Source organism: Prionailurus viverrinus, chromosome A1, assembly GCF_022837055.1.
Source record: "Prionailurus viverrinus isolate Anna chromosome A1, UM_Priviv_1.0, whole genome shotgun sequence".
NCBI lineage: Eukaryota > Metazoa > Chordata > Mammalia > Carnivora > Felidae > Prionailurus > Prionailurus viverrinus.
Window position 1 is genome coordinate 29,979,693 of NC_062561.1, and position 12,791 is coordinate 29,992,483.

Genomic DNA, 12,791 nt, shown 5'->3' on the forward strand with positions numbered 1-12,791 from the left:
AACTTACCAGGAGTGGGTGCTCAGAACATCTATGGCTAGGGTATGCAATAAAAAAGCTTGGGGAACTCATCTTCGAGCCACAACATGGACCATTCCCTTCTTCTCAGTGCCTGGGGAGATGACCACAGCAGAAGGGAGGTTGGCAAGGCCTTCAATGTCTTGGGCATGTCCAGGCTTTTGTCTTGCTTTCCGATGATGGGGCAGAGTCTAGGAAAAGTGTGCCAAGATGACTGGTTATTTTTTATTTCCTCCCAGGGTCATGAAAGCTTCCTAGGGAGGCATGTCCACCTCTCCACCGAGATGGTGGCTGGTTTGCACACATCGTCCTGTGGTACACATGGGCCTGCGGTGCTGACTACGGATGACCTGGACACTGGCTTGCTAGGTAAAGCCAGAAGCTCAGGCAGCTGTGGGCCCCCCACCCCCCTCCCTCCCTCCTCCATTGCGCTGCCTCTGGATGGTCTTACTTGAGACAAACCTCTTTCACTCTAAAAAAGGTTTTTATATTGGAGATGATGGTTTTGACATAGAAATACTTGCTTTCTCTTGACTGATAGGACCTTGGCAGAGAAAGTCCATTTTGCCAGTTGCTGGCTAATGTCCTGGCTGGGAAGAGCAATAACTTCATTAATGAATTATCTCCTACTTACAAGACAAATTCGACTCATTTGTTTCCTTAAAGAGATGGTGTCATTGATTAAAGATGGCCATTAGTGACCACGAATAAATGTATCTGTTCACCCTTCAAAGATGTTTGACGTTTGCATTTTATGCTAGGAAGCAAAACAGACAGTTCTTTGGCTAACCTGTATGTCTCTAGGTTACCTTAAAGGCTGTGTCAGAGCTCTAAATAAGAACGATCAAAGAAGAAATTATTTCAATTTCCCCTGAGTTAAATGAATAGGTCTAGAGATGTCCATTTGTAACCGTTATATTGGGAGCAATGCTAACTTTTGGCTAAATTACATGCAGAATCTCCCAGCAGTGATCATGTGATTAGGGTACAATTCGCAAGCATGGTCCTATCCCAGATAATGAGTCTGACTATAACAAAGTACTTAGCAAAAGCTTCAAAGCCAAAATGGAATATATCACACCAATTTTGGAACCTAAAACCAAAGTCAAATGCTAATTTTTACAAAAAGGCATCAAAGTTTCGTTTTTTTAAAGTCGACTGAACTAGGTTAGATTGAAATTCAAGCCTATGTATTATTAAAATAATTGAATTGGGATATCAAAATATCAGACTGAACTCGAAACAGAACTCCATACGTCCTCAATGCTAGATAACAGGTCCCTTCTTTAGAAGCTAAATTGGACTTTTTTTGAGAGGGAATGGCAGTTACTCTAGCAGACAACAAAGTGATAGGACTCACAGGATTAGCCGTCAGGGGGAAGGTACAGATGTGCCAAGAATGACAAGGTGCTCCCTGGCCTCCTGAGGTGAGTAGGAGTTGTCAGTTCTCCTGTAGCACAGCATGTACGTGTCCACTGGATCTTTCTACAAGGTACCTTTGGCTGAACTGAGGTTTGGTCATTGCAGCCAGGTCAGGACTGACCATATGGGGGGGCTGACTGTTCATAGGCCGCTTATTTGTGGGTGGAGGGGGGGTGGGTGGGCATAGAGTTACATCCTGCTAGACGTGCTTTTCATGAATGGATGAGAAAACATTTGCAAATGACACAGTTCCAGAACCCCCACCAGCTGTGCTGTCTTTTCAGGGTGAGCCTGATTGCTTTTGGCTCTACCCGGTGCAGTGTTTTCCATTAAGTCAGTCTTTCCTCTGTGGGGGTATTTATTATGTGCCATTTTGAAAATAAAAGGGACGCGGAGCAATCATCCAGCAAAACCATAAAACATTTTATTATCCGAGACGGTGAGGGGACAGGTTTGACATACAACACTGGGAGCCGCGATGGCCGAACAATGTGGTACTAAAGCGTGATTTAATGAGGCTTGGAGGATTTAGTTCAGTCAGAAAAGTTCCACTCTGTCTTGGGCATAGGAGAAGCGAGCTGGCATGGGCACCTCACTGAGCAGCATCTCACCAGGGAGGCTTCAGCCAGCAGCCCCCATTTGTCCTGCTGTCCCAGACAGCCATTGTCAGGGAGACTTTAATGCTGAAAACTTCTGACTGATTTAGTGGACCCCAAACTTGGCACAGCTTCCTGGTGGCTTCCGTTTTACAAGGCCAGCAGTTAATCCAACAAAAGCCTGAATTCATTTCCCTCTATATCCATTGATTGCCAACTGAGAACTGGATGCTGTCAACTTGCTTTTAAAAAAAAATTCCATTTCACTGGAATTGAAGTCTTTTGCCCTCTGATAAATGGCAGTGTGCTGTCTTGGGCAACATTTTTGTTTTCCACTTTTCCAGAGGAAAAACTCATTAGCAGATGGTGGCTGGACATCAAGTCAATCATTGTCTTTGGATTTAATCATACACATCCTTCTGATCCAGCTGAACTAAACCTACCTGTGATACTTCATTATTGTGTTGGCACAACCTCAGCCACTGAGTTATGAACATAAGACGTTCATGGACAAGTTCAAGCATCATTTTGTTATCTTCGCTGAAGTGGAGGGAGGTGCTTGCTGAATATTTATCGAGTAAGTATGGTGTGCTTGGTCCCCTGGGATTGAATGGAGCTGTGGAAGAGTTAAAAGCCTAGTCCCTGGCCTGAAGGGGCTGATGATCTAGAAGGTGGGATGTGGCACACACATAAAGAGATAAACAACACTGCTTTATTACGTGACCTACTGGCTTTTGTCGAGACAGCCTTGGTCTAGTCTAACATGGGAGTTCTCCACTGATAGCACATTACAGAATGACCTGAGAAGCCTTCAAAAAAGATGAATGTTCAGGTACCGTCTTGGTTGGGGCAGTTATAACAAGAATATCATGGACTGGGGGCCTTAAACAACAATCATTTATTCCTTACAGTTCGGGAGGCTGAGAAGTCCATGCTCAATCAAGGTGCTGGCAGATCTGTTACATTGTGAGAACCCACTTCTCAGTCTGCAGATGGGTATCTTCCCATTGTATCCTCACATGACAGAGAATCGAGGGAGAGAGAGAGAGACAGAGACAGAGACAGAGACAGAGACAGAAAGAGAACTCTTCCGTTCCTTCCTATGAGGGTGCTGGTCTCATTCGTGAGGGTTCCGTCTTCGTGACCTGGTTACCTCCCGAAGGCTGCACCTCCTAACACCATCGTCCTGGGGATGTGATTTTAACATACGAATGTTAGGGGGACCTAAACATTCAGTCCATAACAGGCCCTCGTACCAGAGATCCTGATTCAATGAGTCTATGGAGAGTCTGGGCTTCGGTACTGAGAAAGCTCCCCAGGTGATTCTAATGTTCTGCTAGGGCGAGAACTGCTTGTCTAGGAGAGGGATGAGTAGGCATTTTTTTTTGTAATTAACATTTGGGTTCTACTCTGGATTTTGCCCCCCTTCAGATAAATAGGAGCTTTCTCTTCTCTACTCCAGTAGCTCCCTGTCCACATCTCAATGATAGCCTCACCACCTCCCTGTGATAATCTCTCCATCCCCCCTTGCTGCCCCTCTGGGGGTAGGGACAGAGTTCTAGTCATCCTTTACCTCGTAGAGCTTGGCACAGAAGAGATGCTCCACAAACATTTGCTGGATGAGTGAAGGAATGATCTGGTTGACCTTGAACAAGATACATAAACTTTCTGCTTAGGAGTCTTTGTCTCCATCATAAAGATGGGGGAAGGAAGGAATGATGCTATCATTCTCTGGGGCTATATTAGATGTGGATGCCTTCCTCTGATGACTTTGGAGCCCTTATAAAATAAAGGTGCAATACAAATTCTAGGCATTCTCATGGACAATTGACCCTGGAGTAATACCTTTGTTCTCCCATTTTGTAGCAAGACATGAGTGAATTCTGATGACATTATGGCAGAGCTGATGCTGGTACAATGAGTCTACTAATGTCTTCTAAACGAGATGACTGACTTTTAAAGTAGTACAGAACACAGCCAGGTCCCAGAGTCTGAGAAAGAAATAAAAGTCCAAGAGGGTAGCCTCAAGACTTTTGTCATGACCGAGGGACAGGGGCTAGGGGTCAGGGGTCTCCCCACAGTCCTCTGTCCCAGGGCGTGGTTGACCTCTAAGTGACTCTTTCGTTAAAATTCCCTTTTCAAACCCTGTTTGCAAATGCATTTATTTACTTGAAAAGGGAGTTGAGGTATAAGTAGGCTAGCATTTTTTTTTTAAAGATTTTAATTTTAAGTAATCTCTACACCCAACGAGGGGCTTAAGCTTACAACCCTGAGATCAAGAGTCCCATGCTCTTCTGAATGAACCTGGAGGCTAGTATTTCTAAGAAAATGTTTAGGACACTAGTATTTCTAAGAGACCAGTGGTTAGAACTCATTTATGGTGACAAATTAAGTATCGATGTCTTTTTCTTTTCTATGAATTAGTTTAAATATGTTTACAAGTAACTCCCTCATTTTTTTCCTGTCCACAGTCTTCATTGTAATAAAAATTAGCACTCAATGCTCTAAGCCACGTATTCTAGATTACCGGAAGGCTTCTGCTTCTCAGAAAACATTTAGGCTATTTAGGTGCTGTAAATTTTGTGTAAGCGTTTATGAAATCCAGGCTCATTTGTTTACTTGAGGTTTAGAGCCCAGGAAGAGCCTCCCGCAATGTCTTCATCCAACCTCTGCTTTCTGAAGCCGAGGCCAAGTGCTGACCTCCCTCCACCGTTGATGAGAAGGAACAGACCTCCTGCCTTATATTTAATGAACAGATTTTCTCCTTTGAGATCAAAATGCCTTTAAAATTTTTTTCGGGTGGGAAAACTAAGGCCCAAGGACATCAAAGGTCGCCCTTTTTGTTGTTTTGTCTCTCTGAAGTGGGTCTTTTCCCAGGGTGCCTCTCGCCTATTTATTTTGGAAAAAACATGAGTTCTGACTGTCATTAGGGAAAGTGGTATCATTTAAAGGTGAATTAAATATTCCCCTCTTCTAAACTGCTGTGGGGAGAGAACAAAGAAAGTGTCACATGATGCCAGTTAACACAAAGGTGCTTTTTTTTTTTCCTAGTGTAAATGGTAACTGGGTAATAAGAAAGGCACTTTTGTCAAGACAGCGGGGCATAACCAGCGACAGTAATTTCAAGGACTTTGAGTGAGCTGTGTGGTTAGGCTCGGTTGTCAGTCCCCAAAGCATCAGGCTGGAGTCAGTTCCCAACATCAGTGAGCTTCAACTTCTACCTTTAGAGCAGGGCGATTCTGCATGTCAAATCTGGAATCTAAATGAATGTGAAACTCTGTTGGAGAAACCTCAATTCCTCTTTGCAGCCACAGCTGGGCGGCCACCAGAGAGTTTCAGGCTAGACATGTTTTTCCCCAACATCTGTCAGCTTAGCTAAATCAGAGCTCCAAATGAACAGTGTAATACCCAAGATCATTATCTGGATTTGTGACACTCCCTCCCTGTTCTCCCTGGAGGATTTAGGATTCAAAATGAAAAACAACATTTGTAAGGGATCAGGAAAGGGAGGATTTTCATCTTTATTATTATTACTACCAATAATACATTTTCATTAACATGGTTTTAATGGTATGAAACGAGAGAAATGAAACATGCCCCCTCCAAGTCAACACATTCCCCTGTGCCTTTTGCCTAAGGTACTGTATCCTAGACTCATTCAATCCAAGATAAGCCTATTAATTAAGCTTCCGTCTACAGGTGCGGTCTACACAGATATAATTTGCTCCTGTGAGCTAACTGAGAACTTGCAGATGGGTTCTGGGTTTTGCACTTTTTTCTCTTTTTTTTTTTTTTAACAACATGGAAAAGATGTGGTCTCTGCTCCAGGTAGAAGGAGAGAGTTAATCCACTAATCAAGTCAACAAATATTTATTGAGTGCCTACTTGATACTCAGCTAGGTGCTGGTGCTGTAAGGGATGCATGAGGAGAAAACTTACACCTTTAATGAGGAAACATGACTCACATTACAAGCAGTGTGGCACTGTGGACAGAGCATAGTGTCTGGAATCAGGCAGACCTGGTTTGGAAATCCAGTTCCACAGCTTAAAAATGGCATGACCTTGAAAATTTTATTTCACATTGTAGGCATCTGGTTTCTTTTTATTAAAACAGGATATTAATACCTTGAAGATTGTTGTAAGCATTAGCAATAACTTTGTAAAGCACCTGTTCCATCAGAGACACTCCAAAAATATTATTATAAGGTGGAGATATTTTACATATATATTATGCTTTGGTTATGGTTATGCAAAGATAGTTATGCAAATACTCAGAGTCAGGAGAGAATAGCGCCAGCCAGAATAGATGGGTAAACATTGAGCACAACTAAGGTAGCCCTTAGTAATGACAGAATCAAATTGCTGGAAGGAATCTTACAGGTCAACCAGTGGTCCAAACGACTCATTCTACCAATGGAGAAACAGAGGCTCAGATAAGTTGAATTCCCCAGACTAGTAAATAAATTGGGAGCAGAGGCCAAATTGGACTTATGTGTGACCCTGCTTTTGGAGCTGGTGCCATGTGATGTGGTGGTTCCCAAACCTGGCAGAGCCCTAGGATATCTTGTGGGCTAAAAAAAAAAAAAAAAAAAAAAAAAAAAAAAAGGCTTTTAAGAGAGTCTGATTCACGAGGTTGAAGTGAGGCCCAGGAAAATGGTTTTGCAGTGAGTTCCCGGCTTGAGGACCAGCTCCCTGGTGAGCTTTAGGAGCACTGAACTGGGAGCTACAGACCCAGCACTTTCTCTCTCCTGCTGTGGGAAAGCCAACCTGGGCAGTTCTTGGCCTTCTCTGGCTCTTGAAGGGGTTGCCCTAGTTGAGATCCTGGGCACCTCCGTTGCTCATCAGCACTCTGTTATACCACATCGGCTTAGCCTGGGACTGAAGTTTGGGTAGGGTCTGGCCCGGCAGGGAGTGAAGCCAACAGAGGTGGTGGCAGGAAGGTGGGGCTGTGAGACAAACCTGGCTGGGGAGGTGGTTCCTGAGGGAAGGAGAGGGAGGCCTGATCACATAGCTAGGAAAGGGCTCAAGGATGGAGAGCTCTGTGGTATGTGTGTGTGTGTGTGGGGGGAACATCATTTTATAGTGGAGCACGTGCTAGGTTGTGTTCTGTGGTGGAACATGAGGCCTTTGAGATGCTCTAAAAGAGATCTCTGTGCACATAAGTTTGGGGAGATGCTACATATTGCATCCCCGTGAGATTCATAATGCACAGGGAGAGCTCTGATGAATCTTATTAACTTCACTTAGACTGGAATGTTCCAAATGTATCGGATCACAGGGCACTTCAAAAAAAACAAACAAACAAAACAAAACCATTAAGTAATGTTCCACGGAACACATTTTGGGGAACACTGTTATAGCAAATAGAGTCATTATGAGTTCTGTGCTCGGTCTTAGAGAACTTTTAGAGGAACTCAGGGAAGTGATCATTAGAAAGAGCACTTAAGAAGAGCAGGAAATGAACTGGAATTTCTCAGCCTAGAGGAGAGAAGCTTTACGCGACGCATTTTTAGTTATATGAATTGGTATAATGAGGGATATGATTGATTGTTCTTCATATTCACGGAGCATCAAGCCAGAAGGAATGGGCTTAAGAGTTAGGCCTAGAGATTTAGGAGGAAGAAAACGGAAATCTTTCTGATAAGGGATATAAACTAGGATAGTTTGTCTAGGGAAATAACACAATTTCCAGAGTCTCATCCATTTCATGGAATAAAATCAGAAAGGAAGCCTAGATAACGACGGACTCAAGTCCCCTGCTTTTTCTTCTCTGTCTTTTGATCTTCAGGGATCTATGTACTTACATGGATGACACAGAGCAGCCTCGCAATCTGAACAAAGATCCAGCAGGTTAGAGAACCATAGATTCAGAAAGAACTCAACCTCTTCTCCAACTTCCTACCAAAGTGGGCGTAATTTTGGCAACACTCTTGCCCCCTGGCCTTCAGGAATATGCTGGGAACACCTCCAATGACAGAGAAATTGTTCCTTTTCTAAGCAGCTCATTTCATTTATGGATGGCTTAAATTGTCAGGCAGTGCGGCCTTACCACAAACCAAAATATGTTTCAACTCATTTTACACATTTCAGAGCTGGCTATTTATGTCGGAGCTCCACAGAGCATGCTTGTTACTTTTTCCCTATGAGATGACCATTCAGATGTCCAAAGACAAATATCGTATCTGCACTAATACCTCCCCAAGACAAATCATCCAAGTCATTCAGCTGTTTCTCCTACCCCACATTTCTAGAAACTTCACCACGCCTCCAGTGAATATGGGTTGATCATCGTGAACTACAGCTGGGTTACGTCCCCTCTGGCACTGGCAGAGTCCCGCTGAAGAGAGCCATGCGTGCAGGGTGAGTCTCTAGGACAGAGCACTCAGGCCAGTCTAGGATGTCTGGAGGGCTGGTCCGGCAGATCTATCTGGTCTCTCAACGCGTAGGATTGAGGGGCCACTAGAAGGAATGAAACACACACTGATATAAAAAAAAGGTTGATGAGGGGCGCCTGGGTGGCGCAGTCGGTAAAGCGTCCGACTTCAGCCAGGTCACGATCTCGCAGTCCGTGAGTTCGAGCCCCACGTCGGGCTCTGGGCTGATGGCTCGGAGCCTGGAGCCTGTTTCCGATTCTGTGTCTCCCTCTCTCTCTGCCCCTCCCCCGTTCATGCTCTGTCTCTCTCTGTCCCAAAAATAAATTAAAAACGTTGAAAAAAAAAATTAAAAAAAAAAAAAGGTTGATGAGCACTAGCTTGGCAAGGTCATGGACTCTCAGGAAAAGGTATTGTGCCAGAGCTTTAGGGGTTAGAAAGGGTCAGACCTATGATTTCTCCAAGTCCCTGAGTACACTAGCCAAAGCCACTTTGTGAACCTATTAATGGGGTGAAATATGGAAATGCAGGAGATGTCCCTGCAGCCTCCTGTGTCGCATCTTCCCAGCAGTTACGCCATTGCTAGGGGGAGTAGGAAAGGAGGTTTGGAGGGGCTCTGTACCTGGGGGTGTACGGGAGGCGTTCCTGTGGGGGTGGGCAGGAGTCACTCCCAGAAATACTCGTCGTGGCCCTCACTGGGACCACGCCTGCCCCAGACCCCACCGGCCTGAAAATACAAGCCAGACTTTATCCATTTGTTCAGTTCTTTCCGCTTCCAATAAAAACAAAACAAAAACAAAACAAAAAACTGCTCTTCTCAGTTTGTGTTGGTTAGCAATCTTGTCACTCAGTTAATGAAAATACTTCCTCCCCCCCTGCCCCCGCACAAACCACTATCAAGTTCTTCCTCATAATGCAGTAAATTCTTTGAGTCTAAATGCTGGATTTTACATTTGTCCTTGCTATATTTTTATTTATATGACTTTATTGATGATTTGTAAAATTGTTTCTTTTGAAGTGCTGGATATTCCTGATATCTTGGAGTCTCTGCTTTTGATAAACAAGCCTTCCACCTCTTCCTCAAAGCCTTGGTACGGGCACACCAGAAAAGGATCAGGGGCGAGAGTTTTGTGGCTTGCTGCTAGAGACTTCTCTTGAGCGGGACACCAGCCCTTTCATCAACTCTTTGGGTTAAAATGTCCAGAATGAAAATACGATACATTCATAGAGTAGGACGATTGTCTCTCCGTGTTTCTCCGTCTTGTTCACAGAGAAAGGAAGGCTACTGAAATCAAGATACATTATGCAATAGTTTGATTTTTTTCCCCCTTTCTGTCTGATATTCATGGGAAATTGGACTTGCTGGGAGACCGATGGTGTCTTTCAGCAGACGGAATTGCTAACTGGGTGAAAGAAGTCTTGCCCTCCCACTCACAGGCACGTCCGCTGAGGAACAAGGAACGACTGCCTTTCACAGCGTGGAGCTCCAACTCTTGGAGCAGTTTACATGGCCTTAGCCAATTGGCTCCCTTTTCTAGCCTGGTCTTTCTTTGCTTTCCCCCTCCTGCTCCAATCCTCTTAATAGGGCCACACTCCCTAAACTTGCAGCTATTAGTGCTTTCCTCCCAGTTCCTGAACACAGGACACTCTTCTCCCTCCATTTTGTTTGACTACCTCCTGCACAGCCGTCAGCTGAGATCGATCTCCCTCGAGGGCACTAACCTCCACGTCTCCAGGCTGGATCAGGTGTCCTTCCCATGTGCTCCCTCCCATCCAGACTTACCCCTGTAGTAACACCTGCCACTCAGGTGTCCTGGCAGATGGACTTCTTCCACTTGGCTGTTAATTCCTTGAGTGGAGACTGTGTCTGGTGCAAGGCAGGCTCTCAGTGAGACAAGTAGAAACCACCAGGCTGGGAGATCACAGGGTCTGAAGACATATTAGAATATTCTGAAAGAGCTCAAGGTCCTTTGTTGATATTTAGGGTCTGGCCGTGAGCAAGTCATTGTCTTTTGGGGCTTCAGTTTCTTTATCTGTGAAATGAAGATGATCTCTAAGACTCTAAGCTAATGCAACAAAGAGCCTTCAATTGGAAACTTGAAGTCCTGAATTTGACCCTCAGAGAGATTGGGAAAGACATTTAACTCACTCACTTCTCTGAGTCTCAGTTTCCTTATTGATAAAAAGGCTGACCTCTGTGCAGTTGGATGGTGTTGGAGACAGACCGGTGGCTGTTGAGCAAGTCACTTCGTGCCTCAGTTTCCTCAGTTACAAATCCTCATTGCTCGGTGGCATCCTGGTGAGGACTAAATGAGCTATAACCCCGGTAACTAGGGAAGAGGATAACAACATATCGAACACCAACTCTGTGTTACCTGCATTTGCTGTAGAACTTGATCCTGCCAATAACCTATGTGATAGGTTTTACAAATCTCATTTTCAAGAAGTGGTTCAAGGTCACACTGTTTGTAATTGGCAGGCGGGCTTCCCAGGGCGACTCATGCCTGTCCCATTTCACCCTGTGGCTCCGTTCCTCCTTTGTTCAGTGCTCAGCACTGGGCTCTTTCCGCCTTTCGAGGTCCAAGTCTGGCTGCAGGACCCGCTCCAGCCCCAGGAAGGAGCCCATGCTAACATGAGCCTCCCTGGCTTGCAGATGGAGTGAGGTCTGGCTGGAGCCTGCTGGCACTGAGGGCATGGCTGGCTCGAAGCCCCGCTCACGATCTTTCTCCGGAGTGGAGGCGGCTGGGGGGGGAGCAGGCACAGAGGCGTCCAGGCAGCGTGCATGGTTTATAAAAAGCCATCAGGAGCACTGTCCTGGGACTGCAGTCATTTATCCGCACTTTTTCCTTGTAAAATGTTACTGACTGTTTTACACCAAGGGCAGTTTATCCTGAATGGGATGTACAGGCATTCAATTCACCTCTACTTTTTGCCAACTCTGCTTTTTCCCCCCCTTGCTTCTGAAGTTATATATGGTTCTGAGAGAGGAAGCCATTTTCTATCTGAGGGAAAAAAAGAGCTGACGGCTTTAAAGAGAAACCTTCCATCATAGGAGAGAACATTTGGTTGGAGAGATAATGCCTTTGTTTTTAAAAATGGAATCCTGCTTCAGTGGTATTACATTCTTCTGAAATTGACCCCATTTCTGGTCAGATGCTAAGAACATTACAGAGGTGATCTGTATCAGTGTTCCTCGTGAGGGGAAAGTGGAGGAGAGATATGATCAGCCCCATTTTTCAAATGGGGAAATTGAAGCTCAAAGTGGTTAAATCACTTGTTTAAGAACCCAGTGGAAGGCTGCTGGGGCAAATTGGGGTTAATAATGGAGAACGGAAAGAGAGAGCCCACCTCTGAACCAGATGCTGCCCCTCTCCTGCCCCCCCCACCGTACTTCTCCCCAGTTTGTGAGACAGGTATCGTTTTGTGCTCCATTGCAAATGAAGAGACTGGGTTTCTGTGACATTAGCGATTGGCTGAAAGTCACACACTTTGTTATCGCAAAGCAGGTCTCAAGCCCAAGCCTTCTGAATCCAGGCCCTCCAGCTGCCGCCCTTAGTACCAGCCACTTGCCTGCCCCAGCTTTCGTGGAGAATCTAAATATAATGGATTGCTGCTGCAGAATGCCAGGATATTTTAATTTATAGAAAAGAATAATGGGGTTCAGGTGAATGCCCTCTTCTGTATATTCTCTTTGGAATGAGGCTTAGCTTTATTGTCCCTTTCACTTCCCGTTAGTTCTAGCTAAAGTGATTCCATAATGACATATAAACCCAAACATGAGTAATTGATGGCAGCCTCAGGAGCTTGAGCAGAATAAAACCAGACCGACTAGAATCTCCAGGGTGAAGAATTAACATTTATTGGTTTAGTGAAATGAATTTATGTCCCAATAAAGCTGGTTACGGACTAGACAGTGATTTAATGAGGTGCCTTCTGTAAAAAGAGCAAATATGAACTTCTGGGTTTGGGTTAGGGTGTAACTGAAATGGCACCTACTAAACCAGTTTTTCAGGTGGGTTCAGAAAAACCCATGAAATTTCCTCAATCCATGAAATTTGTGTTTAACCCATTTTGCTTCTATAGAGTTGAAAGTTGAAGGGACATTGAATCAGCATCTCTAAAACCATGAACGGTACATTTGTTCATGGCTCCCACCAGATCAGGGCTCTGAGCACTCCTGGAAGCTTGAAGAGTGAGTATTAGGACAAATGGCATCAGAAAAGAAAAGAGGAAACAACTTAATCTAGATATGCATGACACCGTTTAGGTCTATCGGTTCTTGTTCTGGGTCTGTAGGAAGATGGGGAGGGAAAGGGTGGAGAGAATAAAGGTCCAAGGTGCCTTGTCAGGGGTGGGGCAGTGAGCAGAAAAGGATGTCCTTGGCAA

The 12,791-nt window shown here is 44.8% G+C and overlaps 1 long non-coding RNA gene across 1 annotated transcript in view; it reads left to right on the plus strand.

Moving 5' to 3' along the window:
- The first annotated feature begins 205 nt into the window (after window positions 1-205).
- Window positions 206-12,791, plus strand: part of LOC125173570 (uncharacterized) — a 37,551-nt gene continuing 24,965 nt past the window's right edge. Inside the window, exons 1-3 of the long non-coding RNA XR_007155083.1 lie at window positions 206-385; window positions 2,379-2,611; window positions 8,286-8,394. This is a non-coding gene — a long non-coding RNA (uncharacterized LOC125173570). The remainder of the gene's footprint in view (window positions 386-2,378; window positions 2,612-8,285; window positions 8,395-12,791) is intronic.